We start from the raw sequence: 17,834 nt of genomic DNA, 5'->3' as shown, positions 1-17,834 counted from the left end.
TATTTGAGAAGTGCTGACGATTATACTCAGAAAACACTCTTTGTGACTGTGTTTATCTGTTTATGAATGTGAGACATTTTTATCTCCAAGATGAGATTTTGTACTGGCATTCCCCCTACTGACTGCATAAAGCAATGTGACAACAATCAGCTTCATTAAAACACACACACACACACACACACACACACACACACACACACACACACACACACACACACACACACATACACATACACACACATTATGCTCTTGAGTCCTGGCGTCCACATCCTGTCCTGGTTTTCTCCTGATGTTCAAACTCTCCGCTTGTGAAAACATTTGTCCAAGCTGATGTTTCCGCCTGGTCAAAAACGGCAGTTTGAATAAACAATTGAGGATGGACACACTGCAGGTCTGACAGTGGAAAAGAGAAAGCATGACAGAAAAAAAATAAAACCTGGGGAAAAACGGAGGACGAAGGAGAAGAAATTGTGCAAGGTTTGCACAGAAGTATCAGCTACGAACAAACTTCTTTGTGTGTTTATGTGTGCGTTTGTGTGTGTGTATGTGTGTCTGTGAGTGAGTGTGACTCACAAGAAAACGATATGAGATTGGAGAAGGAGGAGGTTACAAAACAAAGAGCGCTTTCTTTCTCTCTCTACACTTGCCCTTACACTCTACTTACTCCCTTACACACACACATAGTTTACGGGCCTCTAGCACCACACTGACAGGAATCAAATGAGCAAGAGTAAGAAGTCTTCTATAATAGTAAGTTCTATTATCAGACAATAACTTGCTAACATAACTGATGAACTGATAATTAAGTTGCGTAAGTATGTGAGTATTCGAATATCCAAACCTAACACATGCCAGGTCAGTGGTTATTTTTATGCAACATCTGCTGCTGTTCATCTAATTAAACCAGTCTAATTACTGTTTGTAGTGAAACCTGCAGCTGACCAGCATTTATTAAGCACTAATAGTATCCTCCATATGCTTAGAAAAGCATATTGCTATCATGATAACAAAATCTATCACGATACAATAAAATATCGTTACATTGCCCAGCTCTAACTTAGACTTAAAGGTGACATACCGCCACAGCACCCACCCTGTCTAAGCAGCTTATTCTCAGTTGTCCCTGTTTGCACTAGCTTGCTTACATTTACTTCACCTTGAGTCCTCATCTCTCTCTCTCGCACCCTTTCTCTCCAAGCAGCAGTCTGCTGTGCCTGCCTTTTTGTCCTTAGGTTTACAGCTACTCAAACCAGGATTGTTGCAAAGGTACTTGGTAGAGCTACTCTGATAGAGGGCGGTAAACGTCTAATCAAAGGTCTTGTGATGTAGGAAGCCATCTAAACGGCATGTTATATGCTCTATTTTCTAAACAGGCTACCCACAAAAACTGACATATGGGTTTCACAATTAATGGGTTGGTAGACTTTCTAGATAAGTTTGACAAGCGTTGTCAACTGGTCAGGATTGCAGCTTCCAGACACCAGTCTAGAGTTTCTAAAGGGATTTGCAATCATGGCACTCATTACTAGTCATGGCAGGTGGTCAAGAGGGATGTGAGGATGGACTATAAGAATAATGGCTTTTCAATCATATTAATACACATCACATAGTAACACACATTAGGAATACGGAATACATACTCAGGAATTCTAGAGCCTCTTAGTCAATGTCACTAATGTAGTCTACAGATAGCTAGGATTCACCCAGAAAACCAGCCCTGTGTGTAAGTTTCACTCGCTCTCCATGCATGTGGCATAATTTTCCACCTTATCAGTCATTTTACATGAGAATACAGTGAAGAATGCAATCTCAATCATGTTCAACCAGCTTTTAAGCAGCTTATGTCTCACCAGTACCACTCATCAAGATGATCAAGATTACAACTGGAGACAGTAATTAAGCGGTTAATGTCTCATGGTACAAAATGCCTGAGGCCAAAAACGCATGTTTGAAGTGGCTGAGTTTGTTGTGGCTTTAATTTTGCATTTAACAAAACAACAATAAGTTCCTAGAAATTCACATTGCAATCTGCATGAGCATGTACATCTATCTGCTGCCAACTACTCTGTATTTAGTACATGAACTTGTCTGTGTGTAAGGCCACTATGAGCAAATAAGATAAAGCATGATTATTTGACATTTTTGTTTTAACAGAGTATATTTTGTAAATGAATCAGGAATGAAGGAGCCATCATCATTCATGTTGGGGACGCAGCGTCCTGTCTACTGGGCCTTTAATGGCAAGTTTGAACCCGTGCATCCTGAACACTGAGCATAAAATACAGCTTAAGGGCTGCGTGTGTGAATGACGCAAATCCTAAACAATACTGGAAAAAGTAACATCATGGTAATGTAACATATTCTGAGTGTAAATGGGGCTCAAGAGAAACCAAGACTGTTAAAAGCATAAGAAGAACCAGGACTTAAAAGGAAAGCCATATCCTGCTCTGGGCCACACTGTATAGCACCGATAACACACACCTAGGATTGGATTTCAAGTTATACTGGAACCTGGAACAATATAGAGATTCCAAAAGAAAACTATTGACATTTTAGACTGATTTTGTTTAAACTGAAATATGTATTTCTGGCCAAATGAGCCAGCAGGCTTTAACCCGAGTGTCGGCCTGAGTGTGCCTACATCTGACTTACTGTCTATCTCACTATGTCTTTCTCTTTCTCTCAATTGTAGATGCAGATGCATGGTCTACTATTGTCTGCTAATGAGACGTATCTTGACTTTTCTCAGATACTTCAAATAACTTGTTTACTCAAAAAGTCTTGTTTACTCACACCAACATCGAATTAGGGCTGAACAATGTATCACAGTGTGTTCCATCGCAGGACGTGCTACAACTTATTGCTACCTGATACAAACGGAAAGTCAGCACTGCTCTCATTTTTCATAACATACTCTATATAACCAAATGTTCACACCCCTTCTAATGAATGCATTCAGTTGCACCTATTTCTTACACATATGTGCAAATACACACACACACACTAGACCTTGTAGATAAGCATTGCCAATAGGACTACTGAACCTAATGGCACCATGCCTAATGCCTGACGTGGGCTAGAGGGGTCTAAAGCCTCCAGCATTAAGCTGTGGAGCCGTGGAACTGTGCTCTCTGGAATGATGGTACTCCATCCAATACTTTTGGAATGAGTTGGGGAGTCGTGAATGAGGTGGGGTGGTGATAATCAAGTCTATCATAGTGTCAGAAACCACATGAGCAAGTCAATTTGATATTAATTAACAACTCAGCACTGTCTGAGGTAGGGCTGCACGATGCTGCAAAAACACTAGATATCTCCAGAAGCCAATGACCCTGTTGTGATATTAATAATGTGTTCTGTGTATCAAAGACTGAAGTAAAATAAATGATACCTGAGCAGATATTTATATACTTTTGGTAGATATGACACAAAAAAATTAGAACAGTGTAATTTTTCTTTTTGTATCAAGCAAGTTGTGGCATGATGTGTATGATTTAATTTATGATTTAAGCCCTGTGTATGTGTACATTGCGATAATGAGGCTGAAATTACATACTAGTCTAGGGCAAGTGCTGTTTATACAGTGCTAACCGATATAGTGTAAGCTTTTATTACTCGTTAGCTCCATTAGCCTCGTAGCTCCAGTGCAAAACTAAAGAAGCAAACTTTGGACATCAAACAAGCTGATTGTGGCTCATGGCTACATTTCTGGGTAAAAAGGACTATTGTTACTGAGATATTCCCTTAAATGCACACAGACACACACACCCACATACAGCTGCATTCATCCATTAGCTAAGACAACATGGGTCAAATTAGATGTATGCACATTCCGCAGCAACACATAAGTAAGAACTAAAAGATGTTTTATATTTTCCTTTTCGTCCACATGTTCCGTTCTCTCTCTTCCAAACAGAACCAGATGGTCATCCTCTGTCCTGATTGCAGCTGGAGTCTTGCGGCTAAGCTTTCTGTAGCAGGAGGCCTTTCACAGGATGCAGATGTTAGATTTGAAGGTATAGGTGTGTGTGTGCATGTGTGTGTAGGTGTGTTTGTGTGTATGGTATGTTTCAGAGTAATGTAACATATATGCATACATGTGTGCGTGGACATATCCTTGCAGAATGTGCAGGTTAGGCCTAGCCCAGTGCCCTGGCTTGGGGCCTCAATAATATTCAGAGGAACTGTAGTATATGGGTGTGTGTGTGTGTGTGTGTATATAAATACATTTTATATAAATAAAATTGTTCTATATACTTGTATATACCTTGGAATAGTTGAATACTCAGTGATAGAATATTAACTTCCTACAACCCCAAATTCAGGACAATATGAATGCAAGACTACATAGGAATCACCATATCAGCAACACCATATGTGTATGAGAAAATGATCTTATATCAACATCTGCCTAGAATTCCTAGATCAGTTGATCCTTAATTACATTATCGACGTATTGCGCAGTATATGGACAAGACCTCAATCATTTTTCCTGACCTTGATAATGACATAAGGAAACAGGACAGAGCATACCCCTATCTTGTTCAATGAGACCACTGTGGAGGGGGTAGGCAGCTATAAGTCCTTGGTGTTTACATCACAGAGGAACTTACATGGACTAAACACACCACATGGATGGCGAAGAAGGCATGCCTCTGCTCTAGATTTGGTATAAATCCCGACATCCACAGGACGTTCTATAATTCTGAAGGCTGTATCACCACCTGGTACAAGAACTGCACCGCCTGAGTGGTGCGCACAGCCCAGCACATCACCAGGGTACAGCTCCCGAACCTTCTGGATTTATACACCAGCCGCTGTCTGAGGAGGATTTTTAAGGACTCCACCCACCCAAGCCACTGCCTTCTCACAGATGCCCAGGGGCAGGAGGTACAGAAGCACGAAGACCTGAACCAGATTGTTCTGAGACAGCTTCTACCCCAGGCCATCAGGCTGCTGGACAGCAAGTAGTACACTGTATCAGTCTAGTCTGTTACAAAGCTATCTCACCAGTCTCATCACACAAGATAACTTATCACACCTTCACCCCAATGCAAACAGTCTTACTGGAACTGTGACTAACAGCTCAGTCACACTGCACTCTCTACTCCCTTCTCACACTACACTTGAATTTACATCTTATCCAATGTCTACATGCAAATAGCAATGTAAACATTTTACAGATTATATATTAAACCTGTCTATTTTAAACAGTACAATAATGTATGTATAATGTATGTATAGTTTAAGTTAATGTGAAGGACTATTCACTTTTTTCACTCACCTTTACACCTGTGATAAATTCCTGAATAAATGTGATTTGATTTGAACTGATATTGCCTATTGTGTTTACTTGCATGTATTTTAGCAGAGACATTTATTTTTGCGCACTGCTCTGTTCTCCCTTTTAATGTGTAGGAAAAGAGTGCAGTGCGCTCAATGAATGCATGAGTGCATGAATAATGCACACACAAAGCGGACTGCAACAGGTACAGATCGACACACGTGAACCGCAGATTAACCATCAAAACACAATAGTGTTAAATACGGTTTTGATACTGCTGTAGTCTTTCACACTGCTTATTCAATCGATACAAGGATGTCAAAGCCAAAGCTACTGCCAAATGTGTCAACCTAATGAGCCTTCATGGGGCAGCAGAGTAAACACCACTAACCCGACACACACTGAGAGTACAGTCCGGTGTATTGAGTACTAGAATGCAGCAAAATGTAGCAAAATACCCCTAACAGCACAAAAGGCCACTGGATGTATGATTTTTAGAAACAGAAGGACTTTATCAATATTGCCCAACACGCTGCTTTAAGATCCTTGGATCGGAACTGTGGGCAAAAAAAAACTTGGGGGGACAGCCCATTCAGAATGTGAACATATATAAATAAAAAGATACAACTTTTGCCAATCATATAAACTCTTCTGGTAGTTCTTAATAGAGTCACCTCGTCATCATCCTGCTCCTATTCAGGAGGTCACAGTCCAATCACTCTCTCCTGTCAATCAAACAGCAGGAGACTCACCCTTAAACTCCTCCTTAGGGTCAAGGGGCAGCGAAAGCATGTCGTTAGCACCCGAACTTGTCTCTTTTTTTTTGGTGGGAGAGCGGAATGCTTCTCTTTTTAAAACACACATAGTATGTATCTAAGCCAACATAGACTTTTATCACATTCACAATCAGACAGGAATAGCAGTGACTATTCAAATATAGAGATGTGATGATTTCTTTATAGAATTTTGATACCAGAAAAAGGCATGTATAATAAACAATAAATAATATATACATGTGCACCAGTGCTTCAATATTGTACAATAGTACTAAGCTGTGATGAGGCTCGACTGTCACAATCTAAGGTCTTAGATGAGCTCAGTTTAGACTGATAAAACATGAATTCAATATTAGCTGATGTATGCAAAAACTTCGTAATATGATTGATGTCAATATTTTGTGACAGCAGATTTTGACAAATATGCAATCTGAACGTCTGTCTTCCTCAGAGAAGCTTTGCTTAGTGCAAATCTTCAAACCAAAGAACGTGATGGCTTATGGGTATTCCATCTTATGGTGCATTGTGGGACTTAGCACCACATTTTTAGACACCACTACAAAATGGAAGAATTCCAAAGTAGTGCACTATATAATGCACAGCTGCTGACTCATGAAATCTTGTCCCAATAGTCAACAGCGGATCTGTCATCTTGGTTGTTGCTATGACAATAGGGACAGCTGTGATTGGTGGAGAGAGTTCATGTTGCCTAATAAAATAATGGGAAAATAAAATGACGTCACATTTTGCTATATGAAAATCACATTTGGTGTGCAAGACATCATTAGTTCCACATGTCAGACAAGAAAATCATATTCACCATTCGTGTTGGACGCAGATGGAAATTGGCTTTCACCCAGGGAGCACAGTGGGCGAAGGGCCTTGCTCAAGGGCCCAACAAGAGTAGCTTGCCGAGCCTGGGTATTGAACCCACAACCCTATCATCAATAGCCTCATTATTACTGCTCAATAGCATACTTTATTGAATACAGATTGACTACAGCATATCTTAGCTAAATATATGGTTGTAGTATACATAAAAAGACAAGGGGTACTTATCATGGAAAATTGATTTTTATTTTTTGTTTTCAGCTTCTTGCGCGTATATGGAAACTATGCTGCACTAAATTCACTGTCTGTCATTTATACATTTAGTCATTTACAGCCTATAAGGCCTACCACTGATAAGCAACCGGATTTAGCCAAAAAAACGTCCATATGACATCTGGTGCTGGGTGGGTGCCATTCATACTACAGTTCTCAGACGTGTATGTGTAAGAATAAGTTACAATTCAGGGCAGCCAATCAGAATACAGTTCTTTTATCCTATTGTAATAGGGCTGCATGATGCCGGGGGAAAAATGACATTGCAATATTTTGTGTTCTATGAAATATACTGCAATATTAAGTACAGGATTTCTCCACAGATTTCACCAGAGGCCACCAGAGGTCAATGAACCGACAAAATGATATTAATGCTGCACTCTGTTTATCCAGGGTTGGGGTAAAATAAAGGATATATATAGATATAATCTGCCTCTGGGAAATGAGGCAATGAACATTGTAATGCTGAAACTATACATGGAGCAGACCTATATTGTATTGTATTCCTTTTACCATGAGAATAACATGTTGTGATAAAAAAAACAATGGTTTCATATAAACAGAATTATCCATTGAAGAGAACTGTTTAACTGAAACTACTGCAGTAAAAAATCTAAAATATAAATATGAAACCATACCAGCCGATATTATCACAACTTGAGGCTCACTGTGGTGGTTATTGGCTACAAGAATTTCATAACAGTTGAGCCCCAATAACAGTGGTTAGCTTTGTGTTAAAATTCAAGGCCAGTGCATCATCCAAGAAAAACAAAAGTTAAGTCTTTGAAGGACATTCGACACTGGCTCTCGCCCTCTCTTTCTCAGAGGAGAAAAGCTTCCTTTGTTTTTTATCCCTCCGCTGACCTTGGTTTATGGTATAACGGGCAATCAAAATCAAAGTACTGCAAAGAGAGAGAGAGAGAGAAAGTCAGAGAGGGCTCTGCAATAAAAAATCTCACCTTTGCGCCTGAGTGATCTAAAAGGAGAATGCAAAGGAGAGACATCACTCTCGCTCCCACTCTCCAAATCTCTGCCAAGAACGACAGACAGAGAGAGTGTGTTCCTACCACAGAAAAAGTGCAGTGCTCCTGGGATGAAGAAGTGCATGAAAAGTCTTTGTTGGTCACATCCCTAATGTAAAGACTTCACTGCAAAATTAGATGTACACTATTTTGCTCTTAACTAAAATGTACAAAATCGGCTAAGACATGTTTAGCACTGCATGTTTGCCTCTTTACATTTGTGCTGTAGCTAACAATAGACTAGCAATTGAAGCTTAAACCCTACCAGAAAGCATACTGCAAACGGCACACAGAAATTAGGCACATGATGTTATTATCAAGTGACATTATGTAGCATTTTTACCTTAAAATAGCATCATATCATTGCTACTCTGGGCTCAGCACACTGCCTTGTAACAGCACTATGTAACACCACTCACAAGAACTGCATAACACATCATATTTGTGTAAAATCCTGTAATATTACTCTACCGTGTCACTTAACATGCTTCTTTCACTTTGAGTGATGAATCTGTAGTTCTCAGCTTGTCCAGAAATGCATGCAAGCATGTTCTTTAGTGGTGGGTCAAAGCATGCACTACACTTCCTGACTGTAGGGGGAGCCTGGAAGCAAGAAATACAAATTCTCACATAATGCTGCTGTAATAAAAGTAATATCAAACCGACTTGCATCAGTCATTTTATCATTATTGTGGTAAATGTTGCAATTGTGACACACAATATATATTTCTGAGCAAGCCATTAATATAGCAAAAACAGCAATATTTTAGGGATTTCTTTTTAATTCAGGTATAGTCATGAACACGTAATCACTGATTTAAAGTATTGCTCAGCAACACAGACTCATCCAGAACCGAACACAAACATAGCTACTAGCACCACTGCTTTAGTGCTGAAGAGGCAAACAGTCTAGATTTAAGGAGGGGAAAACTGCCTGTGAATGGAAGATTTCGCTTGACATAAACAACCCAGTAACCTGCTATGAGAACTGTGAGCTGTAATGAAGCAAGCTAGAGCAGTTGTAGAGGTATGTAGAGGAGGCTGTAGGTATGAAACAGACGCTACGGTTATCCTCGGCTCACAGCCTCTAACAAGACAGCAGGAGTTTGACAGGCAGAAAGGTCTGAACCTTAGATGTTTCAATTATTGGCGGAAAAAAAACAGGCATGCAGACAATACTAGCAAAAATTGACAAAGGCATGTGGGCTAAGACAATTTCACTTGTATTTTGGCAGTGAATGATCTCAAAATACATAATAAAAAGAATAGCGTTCGCTTAAACAGCTTAAACAACTGCTTATTCTCGCTATTACAGACATCCCACCCTGCAAAAACTAATTTTAGGGGGGCAACAATCTCCAGTATATTTCTGGGATATTGCGTGTGATCTGCAGGCGTCAGGACACCGTTATCAATACGCAGGGAGAATCCTGTGAATTCCAAGAAAGGTAAGATGACTGCTGGTACAAAGCAACACCCATGTGAACAAACAATCAAGTCAAGTTCTAGCAGGGCTGTCCTCTCTTCCTTCCACTGATTAAGTGATGTCCTGTCCAGTCAGGACAGCTGCCCAGTCACGTGGAATTCTCCACTGCAAACGTGTCACAGTGAGGATCCCAACATTAGCTACAACAACAAACTATGACTAAAATTGAAAGCAACATTTTCAACAAAAACTAGTGCCACAGTGACCAATGATGAGTGGGATACAGCCCTTCAGCGGTCTCGGCCTGGCTCTTAGCCACAGGGCCAAGAAGCACTGCAGTCTCAAACCCTCACCCTGCTCATTACTGACCAAGCGTGACCGCATCGCTCTCATCCCAGCTCAGCTTCACACACACATTTGCACAGGAAAACACATAGCCACTAGGCAGCAGAGGAAATTAAAGCGATCTAGCCTTTCATGGGTTAGGATCAGGGAAGGGAGGCGAGAGCAAGATCAAGGGAGGTAAGTAGGGATGGAGGGATTGCAAGGGAATCAGAGGGACAGAGGAGGTTACCATGAATAGTATACAAGTGAGTCACAACATAGATATCACTTTACAAGCATCTAACCTTGAGGAATAATAATGCTGCTGTGCACTTAGATACATAAACACTAACATACACATACACACCTGTGTTTTGCTACCAGGCATTTTTTATAACTTTAATGGAGAAAAACTTTTCCAAAACACTGGAAAAACATGTGTTGCCAGTTTGCATTCTAATTACCGAGTAGCTCTAATGCACTAGTAATGACAAGTCAACCTGACCTGCTATGAACAGGCATGCATATTTATAATTAGTTTTAGCTACTACTAAAGGCCACCAAAACTAAAATAATTCTTAAAGGGTTTGGTTCTCCCTCCACATCATCTATTAAAAATATGGCCAAGTTCAAAAGATGGACCCCTATAATTCCCACCTGTTATTTAATCTGACAACTCTTATAGTCGCTACAAAGACCATAGAAGTCAATGTGTTAAACATATTTACTGATTGTAGGTTTTGATTGCAAACAATGATCCACAAATAAACCTTTGTTTAGCCATTACTACACATGTGACAAAAGAAAAACCCTCTTCAATGCTCATGGAAGACGGCTTTTTTTTTGGTAACAGTACCTAAATTCTGATTGGCCCATGAAAATTAAATACTACATCTATAAAAGGGTGAATACTAACATGAGCAACAACTACATTACTACTATACTACTGTATATATAAAACATCTGATGGGATTAGATTGTTCTCCCATCTCCCATCTGGGGTGTTGAGCAGATGAACTGTGTTCTCTGGAACTAACCATCCAACATTAGTACCGGTCCTCACTAATGCACTTGTTGCTGAATGCAATAAAATCTTCATGGAAATGTTTCAAATGTTTCATCTAGTGGAAAGCCTTGCACAAAGTGTGGAGATCTGAACAGTGTATGAGCAGGTGTCCACAAACTTTTAGCAATGGTCTCACACAGATGATAGAGAAACAATGCTGTGTGGAACCACTGTCCAGACTATGCGCTTAGTAGTTTGAAATATGCTCTCACTGAACGTAGCTAAGGCAGCACGCTTAAACAAGCACCCAAGCCCCACAAAAAAATACAAAAAGGCATGGAGTCTGAAAAAGCACCCATGCATGAGAATCGGGCAGCCAAACATGCGATGCTGCCCGCCACTATCTTAGCCATTTACAGTGTGAGCTCATGACCCTGGAATGACCTGCCTAAGCATTCTTATGTATCGAATCATGCCATGCCGTCAGACGGTGGTCGGAAACAATGAAGCTGCTGGTGGGGGGTGTCTGCGCTGACCTAAGGCCACCTGGAGTTTTAGTTTGTGAACATTTAGGTCAGGTTTGGAAGAAACTGTCTCTGTGTCTATATTAGTCAATAACATGTACCCATTTGTTCCTGGAGTAGTTTTACTGTAGTAGTTGATCTGTTTCTTACCTCTCCAATAGCACTATTATAAGCCTATATCACTGATTAAACAATGGTCATATTAAAATATATGGATAAAATCTAGACTGAACAACATTTTTGCATATATAAAGGAAAAAAAATAAATTCAGCATTCGATTTTCACAGATGCTGATACATATTAATAACATACAAAATGGGACTAGAAATACAGCATTTATGTGAAGAGCATTGTAAATGCAGTAAGATCAATTCAATTCTGCACTGCTGCAGTATAATAATAAATACACTGTAAAATATCAATTTGCATGATCACATTTGAACATTTTGAAACATGTTGATAACACTGATATTATTCAATTGTATTGGTCATCGGTAGCAATAGTCCATTGAGCATTGAGTGTAAACCTGGTGAACAAAACATTAGCTATAACACCAATGATTTATTAGCAATTACAAATAAAATAGTAATACTAATTGATTATGAATTTATTAGGAAATAATAATTGCTTTTTGGACTTTTCCTTCCCAAACAGCACCAAGAGCAATGATTTCACTAACGATCGCGCCCTCCCTCAAGTCTTCACGTGCACCACGTAAGGATGCATTAATGCATATTGGATATAAAATAACTGGAAAAAGAAAATGAATACTTGAAGCTCAGTAGAACTATTCTAAATTACAGTTTAGCTCGTCTACCTTCTCGTCTACCTCCTCAGTGTGCCTAATAGATTATGTCCAGCAACTTGCTGGACAGCTGGAGCTGTTCGTGTTCCTAAACGGTTAAGAGGCACAACGGTTAAGAGGGCCAGAATGTGCAGCACTTTATACAGGTGGGTCCCACAAACAATCAAAGAAAAACGAGGTAAAAAAAAAAGTCCAGGTTCCACCTCTAGGTTTTGTTGTCCAGCTAAGTTACACCTCAGTAGAAATGAGTAAACCGATAAGACTGTGGTTCTCAAGTTTCTGTTTTTTCTTTTTTTTTTTTTTTATCAACTGCATCGACACCCAAACCACCCCGTGCATCCGCCTGTTCTCCAGTTGCCGAAAATGCAAGCTCGGACACGAACAGGCTTTGCAGGCATTCGTGCAGAAAGTTTAATAATGAAACTAGCTAAAGTCTCCCAACCTTACCTTCTTTGAACGTTTTCCACCCACAACAAGTCGTTCAAAAGAACGTCGCTCCTCAGCGGTAACTTAGCTCCGAGTTTGGGGTTGGGATGTTGAATAGTGCGCCATGCTGCAGGTTTTAGTTTTTAGTTCCAGTTGCTGGAAAGTACACACAGATTCGTCGCTTCTGAGGGAGAGGGAAGTGTGTGTGTGAGAGAGAGTGGGTGTGCTATGTGTGCGCCTTCAACGTGGTGGACTGGAGTCAGCTACGTCGTGTTGTTTTTTTCTTTCCCACCCGTATTCCGACGAGCCTGCGACTAGATTGGCTGGTAGTTTGTACTCATAAGAGATTAGTATACCTGCTCTGCGAATGGCTAGTGGCGTCCCGCCTCCTGCGCTCCGATTGGCTGATAATTCACACTCACAAGCACTCCACCTATGTCGCAGTAGCATTCTTTTCCCACCTCTTCTTTGCTCACCTTGCCCCTTAATAGGAGTGGGAAATGCCTAAAGTAGCAGTTTGGCGGAAAATCTAATTAACATAACTTATTATTTAGACATGTTAGTTATCTGAAGTTTGCTTCTTTAGTTTAGAACTTTTTTTGGCTAACGTTGCTAACAAACGCTGGATTTAGACTGTCACCAATCTCATCTGCGTTAAAACATAGCCCTCATGCCCTCTCTCAAAACGCATACAGATTTCTGTATATACAAATAATGTGGTTAAACACAAGGTGTCTTACTTTAGTCTATAAAAACAGAAATGAACTTCTCTACACTGCTCTATAGCTAATTTTTTAACTGTGCTGCTTAATATTTTTGGAACAGGGGCAGTAATAAGGTAAAGGTGCACGTATTCGTCACTGTACAGTGTGGACTGTACAGCGAAATGTGTCCTCCGCATTTAACCCATCTGGTAGTGAACACACACTCACACACACACACGTGTTAGGGGCAGTGAGTACACACACACACCCAGAGCGGTGGGCAGCCAACTCCAGCGCCCGGGGAGCAGAGAGGGTAAAGGGCCTTGCTCAAGGGCCCAACAGTGGCAGCTTGCAGAGCCCGGGAATCGAACCCACAACCCTGTTATCGATATCCCGGCGCTCTAACCGCTGAGCCACCACTGCCCCAGACAAACCTGATGTCAGAGGTGTGGTTTAGGTACAGAGTATACAATCATACAGAGTGCTCGTGCTGTCTGTGCACCATCAAAAGTGTCTACAGTTTTGGTGGCACGTGGTGGACCAACAATATATTAGACAGCTGGTCTTAATGCTTTGGCTCATCTGTATACAGATAGAAATTTAAAAAGCATTGTAAATATATTAAATAGAAATGCAATTTCCTTGTTAGGAAAAAGTTAGGGCACCCTGCGCCCTAATAGCTGGTATTTCCTCCCCTGGCTAAAACAACTTCAGTTAGTTGTTTCCTATAATGATCTACCAGTCTCTGACATCAACTGGGAGAACGTTTTCCCCCACTTCTCCATGCAGAATTCTTTCAGCTGTGTGACGTTTCACCTTTAGTTATTAGTCTAATTTTTTCCTAGTGGAATCTATGTTGTAGAGCTCTCCAGGCCCTACTGCAGAAAAGCAGCCCCAAACCATGACATTTCTACCTCCATGCTTTACAGTTGATATGGGTTCTAGTGCTCAAATGCTGTGTCTGGTTTACGCCAAACATGTCCTCTATTACTGTGTCCAAATAATTCAACTTTGGATTACTTTGTCCAAAGCACATCTTGGTCTTTGTCTAGGCTTTCTCTTGAAATCTTCAACCACATGTAAGCTCTCTTTCTGATGGAAGATTTTGCATTTTGACTTCAGCTGTGTGCTGACAGTTTAGGGATGTTAGGGTTGTAGGGTTGCATTCTCTGCTGTTGGACTGAACTTGATAAGACTGAATGATATAGCTGACAGTGGAATGTCTGATTTCTAATTGTTCTGCAATTTTTTTATATCCCCTCCCAGATTCATCTGCATCTACAACCTTCTTTCTAAAGGCCTCACAAAGCTCTTTGGATCTCACCATGGTAATAATACCCACTTGGCCAATCAAGGGCAAACCAAACTAAATGTCAAAGTCAGGCACCCCTCTAAAATTCCCTCCAATGATGGTCTAATCATCTGCAGCTTATCATCAACCCTGATTCTAATTTGAAGTAGTAATAAATGTGGGGGTGTCCTAACTTTTTTCTCACAGGAAAAGAGTATTTGCATATTTATTACACTTACAAATGATTTTTACATTTCTAATGATTTTTATAAATATGTAAAAAAGACAACGGTTTTCATGGGGTGTCCTAACTGTGTATATTTTTAATGGGTTTAACTGTAGACACTTTTGATGGTGCACAGAGGTTAGCATTAGCATTCTGAACAGCCTGACCAGACTAGAGTGGAACTGTGTCCAGTTCATCATTCATTACACCTCACTATGCATTTTCAGTGGTGGTGGCACAAATGCAGTTGGAATAGTTAGGCCTGCATTGTATGGACTAAATACAATGCTAAAACAGTAGCATTGCACTGTGTAAATAAAAATTGCTTTGCATCAGTATGTACAGTTGCAGACATAACGGCTTGCGCAGCTGAACTAAATGCTAAACTTTGTTCGAGGCTCAGCATTTCTGAAAACTTTTTTCTCACTGGTCAGCAGTGTGTCAGGTATGGGCCAGTCCAGCCTTCACACACGCCATGCCATGAGCACACATCTCATCATGAGTCAAGAGGCTGAGCATGCTGATCGTGGCCTGTTTTAGTCGGCTTGTGTTTCAGTCACCAGTGGAAAGGTCAGCACTGGAGGTCAGGCCTACATTCCGTCACGCTAAGGCAGCCTGAACGTTCATAATATGCAGTGTTACAATAATGCAAAGTTGACTTAGGATAATATTCAACATATATATAAGTGACTGGATGTAATGTTCATATGTAGTGAAAGCATAATCATGATTATTCTGCTTAATACTAAAATGACGATTTCAGGACCAAACTAAGCTGACAAAATAACCCAAACAAACCTATCAAAGAGATTAGCAGAATTGTTATTGACCAAATTGACTATTTAGTGAACTGGCAAGCTTAGCAACACCAAAAGGCTTAAAGTGGACAATTCTGTCTTCCTCTGTGAGAAAAACCCATGCACAACATCAATTCAAGTCACTCTAATTCCACTCCAAGGCTCTGAGTCGCTCAGCGGTCTAATGTGCTACCATTATGGCCTGGAGGTTGTGAATTTAAATCCTGAGCCATGCCGCTTTCCCATCACATGTGCTGTGTTGCACTCACACAGCTTTGTGCACAGAACAGGCACATAAATACATGAGGACTACCGTACGTGCGAAGTCTATAAACCTGCAAGGAGAACAGAATTCTTTACATTGCCAGTCTCTCCTTTTCTAAGCTTCCATGATTAGCTCTCAGTGAGTCCGCCAATCAGCGTGCCTTTGTTTAACTGCGGCCGCTCTTAAGACCAGGTGAAGAGCCTTTTGTTTTCAGCCAAAGTAAACACACACACACACACAGCAGGAAAGTGTCCACCTCCCCGCCCCCTACACCCCCCGGGGCAATCCAAATAGCATTCCACAGCCCCACTGAGTGTGTATAAGTGTGTTTGAGAGGTGGTGATGGAGTTTGTAAAAGTGTGAGAGAGAGAAAGAGAAAAGAAATGAGAGGAATAGAAAGAGGTAGAGAAGTTGCAGTCCTCATAGGACAATAATAATCAGCGACAATGCTGCAGTTTCTTCAGTACCGCTTTTCAACAGTGCAAAAATAATGAAGCGTGAAATAATGTCGTATTCCCAATCTCAACAGCACTTCAGATCCGAAACAGCGACTTGCGCTCGCATTGATTTTAACCGAGCAGGAGAAAGAACAGCAGAAAGAAAATGGGCTTGACTGGTGGCATGTGGAAACTGCTGCAGTTTATAAACCATCCTATTTCTGAGTGGATGTTACACCAAACATATAACAGCACTTACTTTAAAAGTTAAAACTATTCATCTCATGAGTGATGTTGAAATTCTGTATAATTATACACCGGAGAAATGTCCTACAGTCAGGGTCTTACTTTCATTTAAAAAATCAAATTGAGATTTTCATTTTTTTTGTAATTAAAGGAATAGTTTAGCAAATACAATTAAATAAATCAAATAAACTCGTTTGACCACATACCCCAGATGCTTCCTTGGTGCAGAACAGAAGATGCTAGGCTAACAGTACTAACAAACATTGGACCTAGTCTAGTCACCACACTGACCTCTGTAGGTACGCACCTAATAATTCTTCTCGACCCACTGAAAAAGGCTTTAAGATCTTTGGTGGACAGTATGACTTACTTTAGTCTATAAACACAAAAACACACTTTACACACTTCAATGCTGGGCAGCAATATTGGCATAAAGCCCCCAGGAACCCAAATCTTAACCCAAATTAAGTTAATCTGGCTCCTTTGGGCCCCCAATGTAAATATACAAAGTATGTCTTATGAATAGCTTCCCAATATCCTTGCCCTTCTCTCCAAGTGGAATTGGCTGTCCTAAAAGTGGGTGGGATTTATGCCAGGATACCCCTGAGCAATCAGACTAACATGGCAGCACCTTGGTAGCCAAGGAGATCCGCTGGCCACCATCCATCTGTACCCCGTCCTACAGGCACAGCATGTAGCCAGCCGCAGAAGCAGAGAAGCACAAAGGCGATGGGAGGTACAACAGGGCACGTGGGGCTTCTGCTTCCCAAGGCACGGCTCAACCGTTTAACTCTGTAAAAATGTTTTAAAAATGCATGGCATTGCCATGGTAATGTAAACAAAAATTTGAGAGCCGTCAGTCCCGTTTATTAGAATATTGAAGCCATACCCAGAGTTCTGCATTATGGTGGTGTGTTTTATCATATTTTTGCTTTGTGTTTTCTGAACACTTCACTTAACACCCAGTTTTATATTATACAAAAAAACATAATACATCAACAAAAAAAAAACTATGCTGTTTAACTAAATCAATTTTTAAAAATGTATCATGTGTTTACCAAGATCAGTGAAAGTCCAAGTCTAGTGTTTGTTAGCAATGTTAGCCCATCATGTCCCACTGTAAGCTAAAAAAGCACATAGGATATCAAGCATGTCTTGGCTGATCGACT

General features: G+C 40.5%; 1 protein-coding gene across 11 annotated transcripts in view; it reads right to left on the bottom strand.

Annotated features, from left to right (window-relative positions):
* LOC140556416 (sickle tail protein homolog) overlaps nucleotides 1–17,834 on the bottom strand; it is a 161,314-nt gene that overhangs the window by 51,827 nt on the left and 91,653 nt on the right. Inside the window, exon 1 of one of the 11 annotated variants that reach the window (XM_072680324.1) lies at nucleotides 12,721–12,997. The exons of the other annotated variants lie outside the window; for them this stretch is intronic. The gene's annotated coding sequence lies outside the window, so the exon portion shown is untranslated. Of the gene's footprint in view, nucleotides 1–12,720; nucleotides 12,998–17,834 lie in introns of those variants that run through there. 11 annotated transcript variants of the gene reach the window in all.

Source organism: Salminus brasiliensis, chromosome 5 (genome assembly GCF_030463535.1).
Source record: "Salminus brasiliensis chromosome 5, fSalBra1.hap2, whole genome shotgun sequence".
Lineage (NCBI taxonomy): Eukaryota > Metazoa > Chordata > Actinopteri > Characiformes > Bryconidae > Salminus > Salminus brasiliensis.
The sequence above is the reverse complement of the archived record's forward strand: the minus strand, read 5'-3'. Positions and strand labels throughout refer to the sequence as shown.